General features: G+C 35.8%; 1 long non-coding RNA gene across 1 annotated transcript; it reads left to right on the top strand.

The window, feature by feature from the left end:
* Nucleotides 1-489: 489 nt before the first annotated feature.
* Nucleotides 490-1263, top strand: LOC123609760. Its single transcript, XR_006717955.1, has 2 exons — nucleotides 490-926; nucleotides 1027-1263. It is a non-coding gene; the product is annotated as an uncharacterized LOC123609760 (long non-coding RNA).
* The last annotated feature ends 20209 nt before the right edge of the window (nucleotides 1264-21472 follow it).

Genomic DNA, 21472 nt, shown 5'->3' with positions numbered 1-21472 from the left:
TACCTCCCTGTTCTTTTCATGTATTCTGCACTCCAGCCAAACTGAATAACTATCTTGCTGCTATCCATTACTTCTGAGGATTTTTTATTTGTTTTTTTAAAATTTTTTAAAGTTTATTTATTTTGAGAGAGACAGAGACAGTGCAAGTGGGGTAGGGGCAGGGGGAGGGAGAGAGAGAAGATCCCAAGTAGGCTCTGTGCTGCTAATGCAGAGCCTGATGCGGGGCTCGAACTCACAAAACTGTGAAATAATGATGAGCCAAAACCAAGAATTGGATGCTTAATGGACTGAGCCACCCAGATACCCCATGATTTTTGAATTTGCATACACAGTCACCTCTACCTGCAGATATCACCTCCATGTTCATACACCCAAACCTAACTCCTCATCTAATCTCAGTTTAAACATAACTTGTCCTTTGAAGCCTTTCCTTTTTTTGACAAGAAATGATCCTATACTTTATAAAAGTTTCCTAGATCTTCCTCAGGACTTCTAATATGGCATTTTATTCTTCATATGTATTGTGTACATACATATACCAAATAGTTCTAGGGATACATCAGTGACTAAAACAGAAATCCTTGTAAACTTAAACGAGTTAAAATGTGTGTTAGTGATTTATGCTAAAAGGAAGAATGCAGAAGAGGAGGAAAATAGGAAGTGGAAAGACAGCAATTTTATGTGGTCAAAAGAGTCCCGACAGCAAAGGAGACACGAGAGTAAAGACCTGAAGTATGATGTGCATGTAGGAGAAAAGCATTCAGGCAGAGGAAAGAGCAAGTATGAAGACTCTGGGTGGGAGTGGACCTCATGTGGGATGTCATTGGCTGGGATTAGAGTGACCAAGAGGGAAAGGAGTAGCAGATGATGTCATAGAGGTGAGGAGTGAGGAGTCATAAGGGAGCATGAGGAAGAACAGGCAGATGGTAAAGGTCTTTAGAGTGACTTTTTCTCAGGGTTAGATGACCAAACCATAGAAAGGGTCTTGATCATTTCAGAAGAATGACAGAACTTGTATTTTAACAGGAGCGACAATGCAGCAGTGAGAGCATGCAGATTCTGGAAATACTCTGAAGATAGAAATTATTGGATTTATTGAAAGATTGACCACCAGAAGAAAAAGAGGAGCAAGCGGAACTCAAAGGTCTATATGACTTGAATGATTGGAAAGAAGGAGCTTCCATTAGTTGAAATGGAAAAAGCTAGGAAAGGAACAGGAAACAGTGTCAGGCATTCTGCTTTGAACATGTACAGTTAAGATTACTGGCCTGTCCTGTGATTAGTTGGATATGTAAGTTGTAAGTTTGGGGGAACAGTTGGGAGCACTTGGTATCAGTGGTGCCAATTTGGGAGTTATAAGCATTTATTTTTCTTTTCTTTTTTTAGATCTATTTTTATTGTTTTGAACAATCTCCATACTGTTTTCCACAGTGGTTGCACCAATTTACACTCCCATCAGCAGTGCACAAGGGTTCTCCTTTCTCCACATTCTCACTGACACTTGTTATTTCCAGTGTTTTTGAGAATAGCCATTCTAACAGGTGTGAGGTGATATCGTCTTGTGGTTTTGATTTGAATTTCCCTGATGGTTAGTGATGTTGAAAACCTTTTCATATACTGTTGGCCATTTGTATGTCTTCTTTGGAAAAATGTCTATTCAGATTTCTTGCTCATTTTTAGTTATTTGGTTTTTTGCTATTGAGTTGTACGAGTTCCTTGTGTATTTTTTATATTAACCCCTATTGAATATGTGCTTTGCAAATATTTTCTCCCGTTCCATAGGTTGCCTTTTTATTTTGTTGATGGTTTCTTTCACTGAGCAGAAACCTTTTTAGTTTTATGTAGTCTCACAATTTTTGCTTCTGTTAATTTGCTTTTGGTGGCAAATCCCAAAGTTAACTACCAGAGCTAACGTAATGGAGCTTACTGCCTATCTCTTCTTCTGGGAGTTTACAGTTTCAGATTTTATATTCAAGTCTTTAACCCATTTTATATTGATTTTTGTGTATGGTGTAAAATAGGAGCCCAATTTCATTCTTTTGTATGTTAGTGTCAAGTTTTCCTGGTACCATTTATTGAAGAGACTGTTCTTTCTTCATTGTATATTATTGGCTCCTATGTTGTAAATTAATTGACTGTCTATGCATGAGTAAATCTAAGTTCTCTTTTCTGTTCCATTGATCTATGTAATTTCAGTATTTATGCCAATACCATACTGTTTGATTACTATGGCTTTGTAATATAGTTTTAAATCAGAATGTGTGGTGCCTCCAGCATTATTCTTTCTCAAGGTTTCAAACGGGGTCTGTTTGGTTTTATGCAAATTTTAGGGTTCATTTTTCTATTTCTGTGGAAAATGCCAATTTTTATAGGAAATGCAATGAATCTATATATTGCTTTGAGTTCGATGGACATTTTAACAATGAATTTTTCCAATCTCCAAACATGGAGTAACTTTGTATTTATTTATTTCTTCTTCAATTTATTTTATCAATGCCTTATAATTTTCAGTGTAGACTTCCTATCTACTTATTTAAATTGATTCCTAAGTATTTCTTTGGTGCAATTGTAAATGGGATTCCTTTCTTAATTTCTCTTTCTGATAGTTCTGTCTAGTTCTGTTAGCGTACAGAAACACAACTGATTTTTGTGTGTTGATTTTGTATCCTGAAACTTTTCTTAATTCTTTTATTAGTTCTGACAATTTTTTTTGATGGAGTCTTTGGGTTTTCTATACAGATCATGTTATCTGTAAACTGGACAGTTTTACTTCCTTAATTCCAATTTGGATGCCTTTTTCCCTGTTTTTACCTAATTTTTCAGGCAAGGGCTTCCAACACTATGTTAAATGAAAATGGAGAATGGGCATCTATCTTTTTCCTGATATTAGAGGAAATACTTTGATCTTTTTACCATTGAGTATGATTTTGGCTGTGAGCTTGTCATATATAGCCTTTGTTTTGTTGCGGTACATCCCCTCTATATCCACTTTGTTGAGAATTTTTATCATGAATGGATGTTGAATTTCATCAGATGCCTTTCTGCATCTATTGAGATGATCATATAATTTTTATCCTTCATTTTATGTTATGTATCACAATTATAGGTTTACATATGTTGACCTGTACTTGCATACTTAGAATAAGTCCCACTTGATAATGGTGTATGATGCTTTTAACGTAATGCTGAACTTGGTTTGCTAGTATTTTTTGAGGATTTTTCCATCTATATTTTTCAGAGATAATGGCCTGTTATTTTCTTTTCTTATAGTGTCCTTGTCTGGTTTTGGTTATCAGGGTATGGCTGGCCTTCTACAATGAATTGGGAAATATTCTCTCCTCTTCTAGATTTTGGAAGAGTTTCAAAGGATTGGTATTAATTGTTTTTTAAACATTTGATAGAATTTACCAATGAAGCCATCTGGCCCTAGACTTTTGTTTATTGGGAAGTTTTTGATTACTGATTAAATCTTCTAGTAATTTATTTGTTTAGATTTTCTGTGTCTTCATGTTTTAGTCCTGGCAGGTTGTGTTTTTCTAGGAATTTATCTGTTTTTTCAAGGTTATCCAACTTACTGGTATATAATTGTTCAGGGTAGTTTCTCATGATCTTTAGTATTTCTTTGTAATCCATTGTAGTGTCTCTTCTTTCATTATAATTTTGAGTCTCCTCTCTTTCTTTCTTAGTCTAGCTAAAGTTTGTCAATTTATTTATCTTTTCAAAAAACAAGCTCTTAGTTGTTTTTGTTTTTGTTTTTAATCTTTCCATTGTCTTTTAGTCTCCATTTCACTTATTTCTATTCTGATCTTTCTTATTTCTTTCCTTTGACTGACTCTGGGCTTATTTTGTTCTTCTTTTTCTAGTTCCTTGAGGAGTAATATTAGATTGATTATTTGAAATCTTTCTTTTGTCTTAATATGGTTGTTTTTTCCTATAAACTTCCTTCTTTTGTTCTACCCCTAAGTTTCAGTATGTTGTATTATCATTTCATTTGTTTCAAGATGTTTTTGGATTTTTCCTTTGATTTCTTCTTTGACTCATTGATTCTTCAGGAGCATTTTATTTAAGTTCCACATATTTGTGAATTTTATATTTTTCTTATAATTGATTTCTACTTCCATACTGTTGTGGTTGGAAAAGATGGTTGATATGTTTTTGGTTTTCTTAAATTTATTAGGACTTGTTTTATTGCCTAACATATGACCTATCCTGGAAAATGTTCCATGTGCTCTTGAGAAGAATGTGTATTCATTCTGCTGTTGTTTGATGGAATGTTCTGTATATGTCTGTTAGGTCTATCTGGTCTAATGTGAAGTTTAGGCCCATCGTTTCCTCACTGATTTTCTGTCTAGGTGATCTATTCTTTATTGAAACTGTGGTATTGAAATCCTTACTATTATTGTATTGTGGTTTATTTCTTGCTTTAGATCTGTTATTATTTGCTTTATATATTTAGATGCTCCAGTATTTAGTCCATAAATATTTACAATTGTTATATCCTTGATGAACTGGCCCCTTAACTTTATATAATAAACTTCTTTGTCTCATAGTTTTTGGATTATAGTCTATTTTGTCTCATATGAGTATAGTGACCCCAGCCTCATTTTGGCTTTCATTTGCATCGAACACATTTTTTTCATCCTTCACCTTCCATCCACATGTGTCCTTAAAGCTGAAGTGAATCTGTTGTAGACATCATATAGTTGGGTCTTGTTTTTTATCCATTCAGCTACTCTGTATTTTGATTATAGAATTTAGTTCCTTTACATTTAAAGTACTAGTGGAAGGTGTGGACTTACTACTGCCATTTTGTTGTTTCCTGGTTGTTTTATAGTTTCTTTATTCCTTTCTTCATCTCTTGCTCTCTTTCTTTGAGATTTGATGATTTTCTATGGGGTTATGCTGATTCCCTTCTCTTTATCTTTTGTGTGTCTAATATAGGTTGGTTTGTGGTTATCACAAGGTTTACTTTAAAAAATTCATAGTTACAACAATCTATTTTAAACTGAAATCAACTTAACTTCAAATGTGTATGACAGTTCTACATTTTTATACTTCTTCCCAGACCTGCATGGGAGGAGGGAAATTCAGGGGCCTCCTATGTAATTATCCTGGTCTGGAGTTAAGATATATGCTACCATTTTTTATGGACCCACAAACATATGGCCAACTAGTCTTTGACAAAGCAGGAAAGAATATCCAATGGAATAAAGACAGTCTCTTCAGCAAGTGGTGCTGGGAAAACTGGACAGCGACATGCAGAAGAATGAACCTGGACCACTTTCTTACACCATACACAAAAATAAACTCAAAGTGGATGAAAGACCTCAATGTAAGACAGGAAGCCATCAAAATCCTCAAGGAGAAAGCAGGCAAAAACTTCTTTGATCTTGCCCGTAGCAACTTCTTACTCAACACATCTCTGGAGGTAAGGGAAACAAAAGCAAAAATGAACTACTGGGACCTCATCAAAATAAAAAGCTTCTGCACAGTGAAGGAAACAATCAGCAAAACTAAAAGGCAACCGACAGAATGGGAGAAGATATTTTCAAATGACATATTAGATAAAGGGTTAGTATCCAAAATCTATAAGGAACTTATCAAACTCAACACCCAAAAAACAAATAATCCAATGAAGAAATGGGCAAAAGACATGAATAGACACTTCTCCAAAGAAGACATCCAGATGGCCAACTGACACATGAAAAAATGCTCCACATCACTCATCGTCAGGGAAATACAAATCAAAACCTCAGTGAGATACCACCTGACGCCTGTCAGAACGGCTAACATTAACAACTCAGGCAACAACAGATGTTGGCAAGGACGTGGGGAGAGAGAATATCTTTTGCATTGTTGGTGGGAATGCAAGCTGGTGCAGCCATTCTGGAAAACAGTCTGGAGGTTCCTCAAAAAACTAAACATAGAACTACCGTACAACCCAGCAATTGCACTACTAGGCATTTATCCATGGGATACAGGTGTGCTCTTTCAAAGGGACACATGCACCCCTGTGTTTATAGCAGCACTATCAACAATAGCCAAGGTATGGAAAGAGCCCAAATTTCCCTTGATGGATGAATGGATAAAGAAAATGTGGTGTATATATACAATGGAGTATTACTTGGCAATCAAAAAGAATGAAATCTTGCCATTTGCAACTACATGGATGGAACTGGAGGGTATTATGCTAAATGAAATTAGTCAGTCAGAGAAAGACAAAAATCATATGACTTCACTCATATGAGGACTTTAAGAGGCAAAACGGATGAACATAAGGGAAGGGAAATAAAAATAATATAAAAACAGGGAGGGGACAAAACAGAGGAGACTCATAAATATGGAGAACAAACTAAGGGTTATGGAAGGGGTTTTGGGAGGAGGGATGGGCTAAATGGATAAGGAGCACTAAGGAATCTACTCCTGAAATCATTGTTGCACTATATGCTAATTAATTTGGATGTAAATTTAAAAACATAAAAAATAAAGTTAAAAAAAAGATATATGCTACCATTTTTTAAAATAACCTAGACTATGTGTGTAAAATTATTAATAAAAGACAACTGCTACGTTAAAATACCAAATTTTGAATTAGGCTCTGGATATGTAATTATGTCATATCTTTGAACAATTCTTTGTAGAGAGCTCGCAACACCAGCAATTCATCTGTCAGTATATGCAAAGTGAGTTCATTAAATTTGGCCTGGTGCTGTAAAAGGCACATTACACTATTTTTCCATATCTATTTTGTCTTTTACAAGACATACTAGAGATATGTTGTGCTCCAGATTCTGTAATACAACATTTTGTCATTAATATATCTCCAATACTTTTATATTAATTTTAATATTAGAATCATGTCTTCTTTAAAAAGACAGTTCTCATAAGGATACGTGAAATAATTGCACAAAATATTTTAGTTTCTTATGCAATATTATTTTTTAAAAGAATGAAAAATGTTTAAACATTTAGCATTATATGACTCTTCTCTTTAGTTCAAATCAGAACACTTTCACCAAGGTATTTTTTAGTTTAAGATGCTGCAGATGTGAAAAGATAAAAGAAGAAATGAACTTATTCTATTATGGAAAGAATGGATGAGAATGAAGGCATTACCACATTTTTAGAGCATGCATTCACATAGATTATTTGAGATTAGATGAATAAATTATATGGCTTTATATTTATTATATTTATTATTTATTTTTTATTTTTATGTTTATTTTTAGGCTTATTATTTATTATTATATGGCAACTAAAAAACGTTGCGTACATTTTACCTTCATATTTCTAAAGAAGTCGCTTGATGGATTTAGTCACTGAATTAAAGAACTTGGAGTTTTGGATCCAAATGATTCTTCAATCATCTCTTTGTCAGACAATTTGTATTCTACGGTTGGGTTTAAAATAGGATTCCTGACAGGGAATATCATGTGCAAGAGCCTTGAGGCAAAAAGTCCCGAGGTACTTTTGAAGAACTTTTAAAGAAATCCTAATGGCAACAGTCCTTAGAACTGTGTGGCTATAGCACTTAGTGTTCAGTGTTAACTATTGTCCTATTGTCTGTAGAACCTTCTAATAGGAAAGGCATGTGAAAATGTTAATGCTATTTTTGGTGCATTGCAAAATTAAAATGAACCCTAATTACATGCCCTTTATTTACATGTACTTTATAAAATGTCTACCATGAACTGTGCTCTAAGGAATTCTACCATGAATTCTACCTATATTAGAGAATGGATGACTAAAAGTAGGTTCTAAGTGTTTAAGTAAGTTAGTAGGCATTAATGTTTTATAATTTCAATCTGAAAGAAACATTTGAACTATTGTTTTCTAAGTAGTAATGCAGCTCTTGACTAAGCATAGTCAAGTGTAAGTATGAAAAGGGTATGTTTATTGAATAAAGTATGGTCAACATGTTTGTGGGTGGATAGAATTCATTTTATAATTGTAGAGAAGAAATAAATATTTGTATAAAAACCCATATGATGGGTGCTTGTCACTTTCTAGTGATTTGTTGCTTACTTTGTTCTCAGTGGGTCTCTTCTGTGTTCTAGGATGAGTTGGCAGTGTGGAACAGCACTTCAAATGGGAATTATAAGACTGAATATTCGGTGCAGTACTTCTAAGTTTTGTCAAGCTGTGTGGCCTTGAGGAAGTCATTTCATATCCCTATATCTCCAATCCCTCTTCCCAAAAGTAAAGAAAATGATATCTGACTTGCTGTAGATTTGCTGTTGTGAGGATCGCAGCAGTGCCACATAGAAAAGTACCACGAAAGCTTTAAGTCACTAAACAGATGTAAAGTATTCTCAACCATGCAAAATTTAAAAGCATAAAAGTTTGTTACTATTATAAATGTGAACAGGCATTTCCCAGGGACTTTAGTACGAAGGTAAAAGAATACTGACTTGAATTTTGCAATAAAAACATGCATTCTTTAACTTCAGTGTCCAGTAGATGCAGATCAGATTTTTCAGGCACATCATCCCGATGGGGACAAAGAGAAACTCAGGACAAAATTTATATTTAAAAAATTCTGCCTGAAAGCATTGGAGAACCAATAATGCAGTGAAAAGCTATGTGGCTAAGATCATTTAGAAGACAGAAATACAGAGAGGGGAAACCTGGCATTAGGGTCTGCTTTCATCTTGTATTGTCAATTTTAGGGCAAAAAAAGGGGGGGCTTTTTTTTCCCCACATGGAAGCTGAGAAGCTAAGCAAGTCTAAGAGAAAAACAACAACAACAAAAAAATGGAGTAAATGAATGCCCATAAAGACAAAAATGTGTTAAGGTTTTGTTCTGAGACCATAATGGGAGCTAGGAATAAGAGGAGAGAGGAAAGAGGATGGCTCTTAGAAGTTGAAAACTCATGTCCACACAAAAACCTGTGCACAGTTGCTTATAGCTGCTTTATTCATAATTGTTAAAGCTTGGAAGCAACTGAGATGTCCTTCAGGAGAGGAATGGGTAAAAGAAGTGTGGAACATCCAGAACATGGAATACTATTCAATATTAAAAATAAATGAACTATCGAGCAATGAAAAGACATAGAAGAAAATTAAATGCATTTACTAAGTAAAATAAGCCCAATCTGAAAGGCCACAGACTGTATGATTCCATCTATATGATGTTCTGGAAAAGGCAAAACTATGAAGATAGTAAAAAGGTCAGTGACTGCCAGGGATTGGGGGAAGAGAAATGAATAAGTGAAGCATAGAGAGTTCTTAGGGCAGTGGAATACTCTATATGATATTATAATGATGGATATATGTCATTATACATTTGTCCAAACCCATAGAATGTACCACATGAAGAGGGAACTAATGTAAAGTAGGGACTTGGGGTGATTATGATGTGTCAGTGTAGGTTCATCAGTGATAACAAATGTACTGGTCTGGGGGAGTATGCTGATAATGGGGAAGGCTGCGAACCGTGTGGGAGCAGGGCTATCTGGGTGATCTGTGTCCTCTCAATTTTGTGGTAAACCTAAAATTTCTCTTAAAAAAGTAGGCTTTTTAAAAAAAATGGGTAGCTGGTTTGCAAATAGACTACTGACATGATGTTCAAAAATCAAAATAAATCACACAGAATGATTTAATCAATGAGGGTATAACAACACCTAACATTCTGTGATTTTTTTTTTATAGAATTATGCTAAGCAGTTGAATTTTCTTCACTTGATCTTAGCCAAAAGGCTGAGAAGCGATTTGCAGTTGAATTTTCTTATTTAACATACATAAAAACCTAGGCACTAGACATATCATTAACCTCATTTTGGAAATGGGAAAACCAAGTTTTACACCACATAAGTAACTTTCCCAAACATTAGAATTAGGATTTGGAAGTGCACAGCCCTATCCAGAGTTTGTATTCTTGCTATACAAAAGATGCTGAAACAATTGTAGTAACAAAAACTTCAAGATTTTCAAATCATGAAAGATTGTAGTAACTGATGTTGATGAAGAAAAACTGCCTGGCATATCAGCAGAGAATCATAGATGCTGAGAATTGAAAGGGACCTTGGATACCATCCTTCTGTCTGAATACTTTCCATCAAATGGTAATTAATCTCCCTTTTGGGAACCACTAATGACAATTAGCTCTTCATTCTAGTAAAGGTTCATACCATTAGAAACCATCTTTTTGTAGAGCTGAAATTTGTGGGGTTTTGTTTTGTTTTAGCTTCCAATCACTGGTTCTAATTCTGTCCTTGATTAATTCAGAATAATTTATATTATCCTAAGGAGTTTTGAGATACTTAGATAAATATACCAGGTTATGCATAAATAATTTCTTCTTTAGGTTAAGTATTCTCATTTTCTTCTTCTTTTTCTCATATGACATAATTGCTGATAGCTTTCCTCAGGATGTGCTCATTTGTCCATGTCCCTTATTGGTATAATTGGGAAATGTCATAGGATAATTACAGATAAAAAGATGTAACATGTCAATATCTGGGATGTGATAAAACCTTTTTCTTTCAAATTTTCTTGAGAATTCAAAATGGTGATGTTCTCAGTTTCTCCTATGTTTACTAGAATAGGCCCTCTTAACGGCAAACTTCATTTGTTTGTAATTTACTAAAATTTCTCTATTCTCCTTTTTGGGCTCAGAAAACAAAGTTATATAGCAGTGCTATTTCTTCTCAATGTAAGATTATTTCTTTATGATATATTCCTAGCAGAGGAATTTCTGGATAAGAATTTGTATTAGGATAGAGGCTAAGTTGTAACAAAGAAGATTCCAAAAATGCAATGGCTTAAATACAAGAGAAATTGTTGTTTTTTTTTCCCCTCTCAGAAAACAGTCTAACCAGCAGGGAAGCTCTGCCTCATGAAATCTGTTAGAGATGGAGGCTTCCTTCATCTCATTCTTATTTAGACACTGCCTCATCTTTGTGATCAAAACTGTGCCATTTCCAAAATCTTCTTTGCAGCCTAAAGGAAGGTGAACAGTTCAGGATAAGCCCCTTGACCTGGGGGTGCCTGGGTGGTTCATTCGGTTATACATCAGACTTTAGCTCAGGTCATGATCTTGGGATTCATGGGTTCCAGCCTGGCATTGGGCTCTGTGCTGCCAGCTCAGAGCCTGGAGCCTGCTTTAGATACTGTGTCTCCCTCTCTGCCCCTCCCCCACTTATGCTCTGTCTCTCTCTCTCTCTCTCTCTCTCAAAAATAAATAAACATTAAAAAAAAATAAATTGGAACTGACTTGGAAGTTGTGTATATGAATTTTGTCCTATATCCTTTAAGAGAAAGGAGTCCAGTAGCCAAGTTGGACTGGACTTGGTTGCTAGGGGGCTGGGAAATGTCATCCCTAGCTGTGAAGCCATGTACCCAGCGCCAGCAATTTTACTGTAAAACGAACCAGGAATTAAAATTTGGTCTGTTAGCCTCTACTACAGATATTATATTCTTTGTTTTTATGAATCTTAAACTATTTTTCAAAATTGCTCTACAGAGTATTCATTAACTGAGTCTATTCAAAATGTTAGTAAACACATTAATCTGTAATGTAAACAAATAAAAAATTCAACTGCATGAAACCATTAATAAGATCAACATCAACAGGTTTGGGAAATACTTGACTTAGTAAGCAAACATCTCAATTAATAGAAGCAGAAGGGGTAGGAATTTGCATGCTGGCTGCAAGCATTTACAGTGTCATGGGCTTTAGTGCAGATAATTTACATTAAAGATAGGGAGCCAAACTTCCTCTTGCACGTTGTTAAATGGAGTCAGTTAACATAGTTTTTTTTTTTTTTTTTTTTTTTTTTTTATCTTGTGGCACTTGCTATTTTGCTCTGAATACCATCTCACCAAACATCCACTCAAGCTATAATCTAGTAATATTACAGTGAAAAAAATAATTCCTATTTCTCAGGGATCCTGGTATTTTTTCAAGTGAATATTGCTTGCATTTGGAGAGTCATTTGCTAATTTTTCACTGTTATATGGAAAACAGTGTTTGCACATACAAGATAAAATGATTAAGGGGAAACCAAAATTTACATAGGTGTAGTGATTTTTGAAGACATCAAAATGAATAATACACATTATAACTGAAACGTCATCTTGCATTCCTTCAATTCCAATCATAAGCAAAGAAACCTTGTGATATTCATTTCTGACCTGCTGCATTCTGTTCTCAAACTATTTTTTATTCATATTCATTTTTAAAGTTTTGCTTCAGATTAGTATCATTGAACTGCTCAAAATCTGAGGTAAGGCAAACACACAGAATTTCAAATGTGGCCCCACTCTTAATCTTGAGATGGCCAGTCCACAGCCATTCACTAGAACTTGCTTTAGGAGAGTTCTGTACCGGGTACAGTCGGTGGGAAGGAAATAGTCTCTGACCTCTAGGATCTTACCCTTTAGTTCGTGAAGATAAAATATACTCTAAGAAGCAACCATTTACCCCGCCTAAGTTTTAAAATAAGCCTTGACTCATTCTTTTTCCTCATTCCAGCAGCCAATTAATCGTAAATTCTCATATTCTAATTACTCATCCCTACAGCATTCCAGCTTGTTCTGCTGGCTGGGGCTTCTCTCCCTCCAATCCACTTGCACTGAGAAAGATTCCCTCCAACTCTTCACCTTACTTTGGAATCCATACAGCAAAATTTATTGATAAATAACTTGTCACATAGAGGTAAAATAAAAGTAAGGTGATGATTCAGTTCACATGTGTATCTGTGAATATATGTGAATCAGTCAGTACAATATCCTGCCTCCTATATCCATGTTCTTATGGAGCATACTTTGTGCCCTTCACGAAAGACTGAATGTCCAGGGTTGAAATCTGATGATGTCATCCCCATTCTCTGTTTAAAACCTTTTAGTGTGCCTTCAATATCCTTAAAGTCCACACTCACTTACCTGGCTCTTGAAATTTTTGATGTGGTGTTGCCTTGCTCTCTGGGTTTACCTCTAATCATTACTCTTGTCATGTGCTGAAGGCTGCCATTTTAAGCTATTGTCCTTACCCACACTTTACACCCTCTCTTGCTTCTAGGCTTTTGTACCTGTTGTTTCTTCCCTGGAAATGACATCCCTTGTAAATTCTTGTAAATTCCTCGTAAATTTCCTGTAAATTCCTCCTTTGTAAATTCCATGGCCCCAATCTAAGAACTAGGGTTATCTTAAATGCTCCTATAAAAACCTGTAACACTTTTAACGTAGCTCTAATAGAATTTTATTGTTATTGCCAACTTACTTATTCAGATTCCTATGGAAACTCAGAGTCCTTGAACACAGGGACTATATGTTTTCATCCTTTTATGTCAACTGGCTAGCACATTATTCAACACATAGCAAATATACAATAATTGTTTGTTGCCTTGAAATTCATAAAGAAGCAATTTATGGTATAGATTAAATGTATTTGTGCCAAATTAATTAAAAAAATGAAAGTTTTGTTTGTTAACTACTTACTTTATACCAGATATTGGTGATAACACAGTGAACGTAACAAAATTCCTGTCATCTGAGAGTTAAGTTTAGTGGTTTACTTCCTTTTTCTTTTCTCCATAAATCTTACTTAACTGCCACATTTGTTATTATCACCTTTTTAGAAAATGCTTGGGAGAGCCCCAAATTTTAACCCAAGTCATCCTATAAATAACAGAGTTAAAGAAGACTGGAATTTATTACTGAAATAACATTTCCATGAATCCAGTAAAGGAAATAGGTTGACCTTCCAAAAGAGATACATAGCATGGAAGGGAATGGAGAAAGACTTATTTCAGATAACAATGACTGAGTAGCTTGGCTGGAGCAAAGAAAATCTAAACGGTAAATACAAGGTATGAGGTCTGAGGATTTTAAGTAGGATATGAGTCATGGTAGGGGATTTGGAGAAATGAAGATCCAAATGATTATGCTTTGAGTAAGTAGGAGATAACATTATCCTAGGAGGCTGACATATAACAATAATATAATACATGATTTACAAATAGGATATGTAATAAGTATTTTTTAAACATCTGGGTTATATAGAAATATATAATGAGAAGGCTTAAATTATAATGAAAATTTAGAAATGCATTAAAACATCTCCAACAATCTGTAATGAAGACCGAATATTTCAGAACCATGTAATTTTAGTCCTTAACATATTAAATGTCCACACTGCCATGAAGAACTTTGGCCTTTAATAGTTTGGTTTAAAAGCTTCAAAACCATCAGTCTAGAACTTTGTGAGATTTTTTATATTTTGAACGTAAGAAAAATTTAACATATACATCAGAAGTGTTGTCTTTATATATTTGAGAAATATTTGAAGAGGATGATAATCCCCTGATCTACATCCTTACAGAAAAAAAAAAAAAAAGAAATGTGCCTTCACTGTGTGAAAATGAGTGAAGGAAACCTCACTTAAAAGGGATTCAGGAAACCCTGAAAGGGGAACCATCACACACACTACCTACGACTAGTTGCCTCTTGCACACCTCAGTGGGAAGAGGGAAGATTTCCTCCCAGACCAGCAACAGCAAGGCACCCTTGCCTGCAGCCAATGAGAAGCCACTGCCTCTTTGAACTCTTATTTTCCTCCAATGGACTTGTGTTGTAAACAGCCCCTCCCAACTCCCCCCCCCCCCCCCCCCCCCCCCCGGCCCCGGTTTTTTGTTTTTTTTTTTTTTTTGTTTTTTCCCCTCTAAAAAAGAATACTCCCTTTGTTTTCTAGATTTGTCCGTGCTTCACCATAGCTGGTTTGTCCTTGTTAGGGGGTGTGAAAGCATCTGTGTTGTGTGAACGGAGGTCCCTGTCTTTGGATTCCCCAAGAAGAAGATTTACTTGGGTATCCCTGATCAGAATAAAGACAGCCAGGAGGAAAGGAGCAAGCACAGAGCAGTTTATTAAAGCAAAAGTACACTCTCGAGGTGGGAGAGCAGGCAGTGGGCAGGTTCCAGGAAGTTGAACCGATCCCTGGGTTGATTTGAGATTGGATATTATCTGGGTCTTTCTGAGCCAGGAGGAGCTGTGAGGTACAGAGGGGTGGTGTCTAATGGAAGCTGCTTCCAATCTTTTGGGGAACTCCTCTTACAGGTGGGTAGGGTAGTTTTTGACTACAAGGTTTGCAGCAAACTCTCAGGGCAGCCTTTCTCCATTGGGCAGGGCTGTTCCGGCAATGCAAATGAATTCTAATGAGTGCAGGGGTTACTCTGAGGGAGAAGAGGAGAGCACAGGCTCTGTCCCTGTGACTCTTGCTTTGTCAACTCCAAGGTCTTGGAAGCTGCAAGGTCAGGATGTTGATCTCCTGCGCTTATGTAGTTTGTTTTTTTTTTTAAGTTTATTTATTTGTTATGAGTGGGGGAGGGGCAGAGAGAGAGAGAGAGAGAGACGGAGAGGGGGAATCCCAAACAGGCTCTGCTGTTAGTACAGAGCAGACCAGACTTAGGGGATCGATCCCATGAACTATGAGGTCATGACCCGAGCCAAAATCAAGAGTCTGACACTTAACTAAGCCACCCACCCACGCTGCTCACTTTTTTTTTTTTTTTTTTTTTTTTTTTTTTTTTATTGCTACCCTTGCCTCCAGCAAGTGTCTTTCTCATTCCCCTTTAAGGACTTGAGACTCTGCCTCAGGGCGTTCTTACCCCTGTTCTTGTCTAGCTTCTACCTAACATCCTGAACACAGTTACTCTCCTTCTTGAATAAAACTCCTTTTGCTGACATAATAACTGGCTATTTTATTTTTTAAGGTTGACAAGTGAAACAGATTTGGAATGGATACAAGAAAAACATTGCACACATTAGAGATCGTTAAACACGTTTACATGGGGACCCTCAAGAAGTTTTTTAAAAGGAATATAAATGTTCTAACATATATAATATATAAAATATATAAATATATATAACATATATACTATATACAAATGCTTTTTATAGTCCTATCCTTTTGATGAGAGAATAGTACAAGGGCAATAATCATTTTGCAAGAAAAATTATTTAATGTCTATTTCCCATTTGAGAGTTTATCCTAGCTCCCTCCAAGAAAACTGAACATTTTTGGAGTTTGATTAATAAATATATGACTCCTTAAAGGATCATCTTTGAACATTAGCTGTATAGAGAGCACCACTTTAAAAAAGGCCACAACTGCTTAAGTAGTGATAACTTTCTTTTAAGAAGGATATTTAAAATAGACTCTTCCAGATTCCTGGAAATTTTTACTTTCAGATGTACATTTCAATTCAGTCTACCAAGAATCTTTCCAAGACAGGAGGATAGGCAAAAGGGGAAAAGAGTAGAAATAAAAAAGAATGGATAAAGAAAGAAGAGGAAAAGGGAGTGGGTCACAGTAAAAGAAGCAAAAATAGGAGGATGATACCAATTTGAAGAGAGAGGATTTAGAAGGAATGCAAAATGCATGTTGTGTGCGCATTACACGAAGACTAGCTAATGTCACTGACAAGAGATCTCATGTTTCTTTGAGTAACCTACATACATCAATAGTTTTCAAAAGGTCTCCTACCGGAAGCATCAGCAGCACCTGGGAACTTGTTAGACATGCAAATTCTTGGGCACCACCCAGAACATCGGATTCAGAACTCAGGGGATACAACAAAGTATCTGCATTTTCACAACCCCTGGGGAGGGGGGGGGGGGCTGATACACACTCAATTTGAGTACTACTTTTATTTCTTGCTCCTGTAACTGTTTATTGAAAATATTCAGCTGGTGACTGTCAAGAGTTCAAGACTCAGACTTAATAGGATCCTTTGGCTCTACCTACCTCTACAGCTGCTTAGTTGCTTCTAATCAGCTCTAATTAGACCCTGATTCTGCTTTTTCCAGAGTCACTTCCTCATCTGGCGTTCCGAGAGCAACTTTTGTGATCATTCTCCTTCTTGGCCAAATCCGAAGTAAGAAATGGGGATTATGCTTTGGTCTGTCTCATGGTTTTATAGCTTTAATAGCCATGCCATTTGTGGGGCCCGAATGTTATTTAAATGTCAGCATAGCCGTATTTGTTTTCATCCAGGCTTGTGGTTTCATAGGCAATACAATTTCTTCAAAAATTTCTTACATGGTCTGATTAGATATTTGATTTATAGGCTTCTAAGCTATTCTATCTGCTGTTGTGCCAGTAATTACACCCAGAATTCTTTACTAAGCGTAGTTCTTAAGACTATTACTTTTTTTTTTTTTTTTTTAGCCTTATTTCACATATGTTTCTCTCTCTGAAGTAATTGGTGGCTACTTCAGGGCTATCTGATACGGTGTGTTTAGGTAGAGAAGCATTAGTCTGAATTTTGCTACAAGGCTGAGTTTTAGTGTGGTTTTGTTGCTCAGAAACTTTCTTAGTCTTATTTCATACCGTCTGAGGTATAAAAGTTTTTTGTTTGTTTGTTTTTTTAACTTGCAGATTGTTAATTGTTTGCCTGAGGTTCTCTCTTCCTTCTGTATTGCTACTAGGCGGTAAAAATCACTGGTAGAAAACCTAGTGTTTTGTTTTCCAATCTCTTCCTCTAAAGCTACAGGCACATGGTTTCCTATCATGTTAATGCAGGTGGCATTTTTTGCCAAGTGTTTTACCACAGCATAGTGTGGCTCTCCAGGTGTCCCGCTTCCATAGCAGTTTTCTTGCCAATAGCCACCTGATCAATAAGTGGGTGTCACCACAACATCTCAGTTCAAGGTACCAATTTCTGCACAAATTAAAGTAATGCTAGCATATGTAAAAATAATCCCTATTCTTGGTGGCTTTATAGAACTCTATTTTTGTTACCTACAGTTCAATGCTGGTATTCACAAAGTGTTCAAGGACTCCGGCACCTTTCATCCATGGTTTTGAATCTACCCTCCTCCTTGTCCTCTGAGTTTTGTACATTCAGCCAATGAATGGAAAAAGAGAGCAGAGAATGGCGTCATGGCTTCTATGGGCCAGACCTGGAAGTAGTGTTTTTCACTTCAGGAATTCAGTCAAATGGCTGCATCCAACTTCCAGGGCCAGCGCGAGGGGTGTCGTTATGTTGTGAGCTCAACAGGAGAAGGGAAAGAGTTTTGTTTTGTGGTGGAAGGTATTTCAGTCTCTGCCACATGAAAGAGAAATGACAAGCAATGGGAAAGGGGAGTGTGGAAGATCAGTGGAGAGGAGGAAAACCTGTAAAGAGATGAATAGAAGACATAAAGAGAAAGTGAAGTTTGGAATGAGAATTTGTCATTTAATCTTTAGGATTATGAGCCTGATATCTTACCTAATTTCACACAGCCAAGAAAGGTTATTCTTAAATTCATATCCATAGATGTCTGAAAAGAAAGCCCATGATCTTTCCACTGGCAGGAAGACAGACATACACAAACACACACACACACAACCGTTAATATCCAATAGCATGTTATACTTAACGAAGCCAAATGATATTTGGCATTATACTCAGAACTTCATTATTCTTCCTGCAGTTGTTCTTTATGGAAGATCTAACAGGCATAGTGTGCTTAACAGTAGTTAACAATTTGATTAGTTAAGAAAATATGGTTAACTAATTTAACATGAGTATAAATTGGTGCGAGTATATCACCAATAATCAAGACTTTCATTAAGGATGTAAAATAGTAAAATGCTTTTAAATTGAAGAGATTTACCCTTTGAGTCTATATGCCTAAATGTTTTTACATTGCTCATTCAATAAAACACACAGCAGTTTATTTAATTACTATCATTTGTCTCCAAAAGCAAATATTTATGAACTACATCAATTCCTCAAACGCTCCAAATATGAGCTTTTAATATGAACTGAGAAAGCAAGCATCAGACTGATGGTTTTTGTTTAAAAAGATACAAATGTATGAATAAATATAAATGATGAATTTTTATTATTACACTAGAACAGAAATAAATTCACTTCATTCAGACAGACATTTTTCTCTAAAACCTTTATCTGAGAGCCATGGGAGATCTGGATGTGAAGCAAACTATTTTTATTTTGTCCTTTAAAGAATGAATGTGTTCCTAAACCACCATGTAAACAAGGCTTTTATATCAAGTGTGTATATTATTGCCCTACCTAAAATTTAAGCTTCTTAACAGGACATCTATTTTGCCATATAAACAAAAATCCAGACTTCTGTATTTTCAACATACTCTGGTGTTTGGAGAGAAACTCGTCTCTTGGATGTAGACCACTCAGACCACATTCTTTTGGAGGGGCTATTCATCAATCCTCTCGTTCTGGAAAAGACAACCTTATTGTAGTCCTAATATAGGTGCAGCTTCTTTATGTCCATAGCTCTGAAAATAACCAAAAAATTCTATTTTAATTTTTGGAGACATAGAAGTATTAAAAGATAAACCAAGGCATATTAAAAATTTAAGTTTATTTGAGTGAAAATCTGTTCGAATTGGGCAATGCCAAATCGGAAGTGTTTAGGAGTGGTTGCTGACAGGAGCTAGAGGGAAAGACATCTGGAGAATGTTCAGAAGCAAGGAAAGGAAATGATTTGATTGGCTACAACTTCAAGCCCGATTAGCTATTTGTGATTAGTTACCCTTAACATTTTGATTTTGTAAACTTGAGTATTTATAGGCTTAGATTTTTGATTGCTTATATAGGCTGCCATGGCATTAGAGCCACCTCAGTCTAATGGAATCCTTGTTTAATTAATTTGACAATACAATTAAAAATACTTAGTTGACAAGGTTAATGGAATGAATTATTATTTATAGATGAATAAGATTAAATGAATATATATATTATTTATAGATGAATAAGATTAAATGTATATGTATTATAGACAGTGAGTACTGTTTATGTAAATATACACTTTAGGGGTGGTCCTCCCAGCTCCCTGTCCTGCCGTCAGATTAAATTACATATGTGTGAATTTATCCAGTTCCAAGGCTAGACTCTACATAGCCCATGGGCTGACCTCAGAAGCCCATGCTAGATTGCCCACATTACTCAGGGAGGACTACTGGATTTGTCACTTCTTTGTCTTAGGTTTTGTATTCTAAAAGCAGAGACTTCTTATGTTCCTTCTGCAAATAACCAAGCACCATGCTTCAGAATGAGCCTTCATTCATTATTTTTCTATAGTCTTTTCTATTTCATTTTTTATTAGCTATGACACAGACTGGGTAATGTGGAAACTTAAGGAATCAGGTACTTTGCTACAGTTGCATGTTTTGCAAATTGCTATAAAAGTTGCCAGTGAATCCTGTTACAGGTTCTTTTCCCTTATGATCTTATCAGTGTGAGGATTTATTAAAAAACGGAATTATCTGTTGATGGGAAAGACTTCTAGAACTCTTAGTCTTCACCCACTATTCAACAAAACATTATTTTGTACTCATTTTTTCTGTTACATTAATGCTCTGCTCTGTTGAGATGAATTTTGCCCTTTAAACCTTTCTTGCTCAGATAGCTGTTGTTAAAAGATAAACTGAGGCATATTAAAAATTTAAGAATTTATTTGAGAAAAAATTGATTTTAATTGGGCAACACCAAACTAGAACTTGTCTGGAGCACTTCTTCACAGAGACTTTTATAGAGAAAAGATGGATGCCAAGTAAAGAAACTATTGATTGGCTCTAGCTTAAAGCCTAGTTAGCTGTTTGTGATTGGTTGTCCTTATAACATTTTGGTTTCATAACCCTGAGGCATTTATAGAATTCGATTTGGGTTTGCTTGTGTAGGCCACCATGGCATTAGAGTCACATCAGTCTAATGGCCTCCTTATTTAATTAATTTTATAGTGTATGTATTAAACTTAAAAATAAAATAGCCAGTTACTTTACCAACAAAATGGATTTATTTGGGAATAACAAAAAATTACAATTCAGGACATGCAAACTATGGCAAAACCATAGCAAGTCTGGAGAACAAAGGAGAGGAATGCTCTTTTACAGAGGAAAGGTGGGAGTTGGGAGGGGCTATTACAAACAAAAATTCATTGGAGTAAACTGGGTCAAAGTGTAGTGGCTTTTCATTGGCTGAATTGTGACAGTCTGTTATTGGATGGGCTGTTGCTGGACAAGGAGAAAATCTTTCAAACTCCTTGCTGGAATAGTAAAGTATAGACTTCTTCATGTTGGGAATGCAAGGTACCTCTCTTCCTGTTAGGGTCTGGGACTGATGAGTGGTAGTGTGTGAGAGCTCCCCCTTCTGGCCTCCTAGTTCTATTTTATTTTATTTTATTTTATTTTATTTTATTTTATTTTATTTATAATATATGAAATTTATTGTCAAATTGGTTTCCATAAAACACCCAGTGCTCATCCCAAAAGGTGCCCTCCTCAATACCCATCACCCACCCTCTCCTCCCTCCCACCCCCCATCAACCCTCAGTTTGTTCTCAGTTTTTAACAGTCTCTTATGCTTTGGCTCTCTCCCACTCTAACCTCTTTTTTTTTTTTTTTTTTTTTCTTTTTTCCTCCCCCTCCCCCATGGGTTCCTGTTACGTTTCTCAGGATCCACATAAGAATGAAACCATATGGTATCTGTCTTTCTCTGTATGGCTT

This window comes from Leopardus geoffroyi, chromosome B2 (assembly GCF_018350155.1).
Source record: "Leopardus geoffroyi isolate Oge1 chromosome B2, O.geoffroyi_Oge1_pat1.0, whole genome shotgun sequence".
In the NCBI taxonomy this organism is placed as follows: Eukaryota; Metazoa; Chordata; class Mammalia; order Carnivora; family Felidae; genus Leopardus; species Leopardus geoffroyi.
This window is presented reverse-complemented; position numbering and strand designations above follow the sequence as displayed.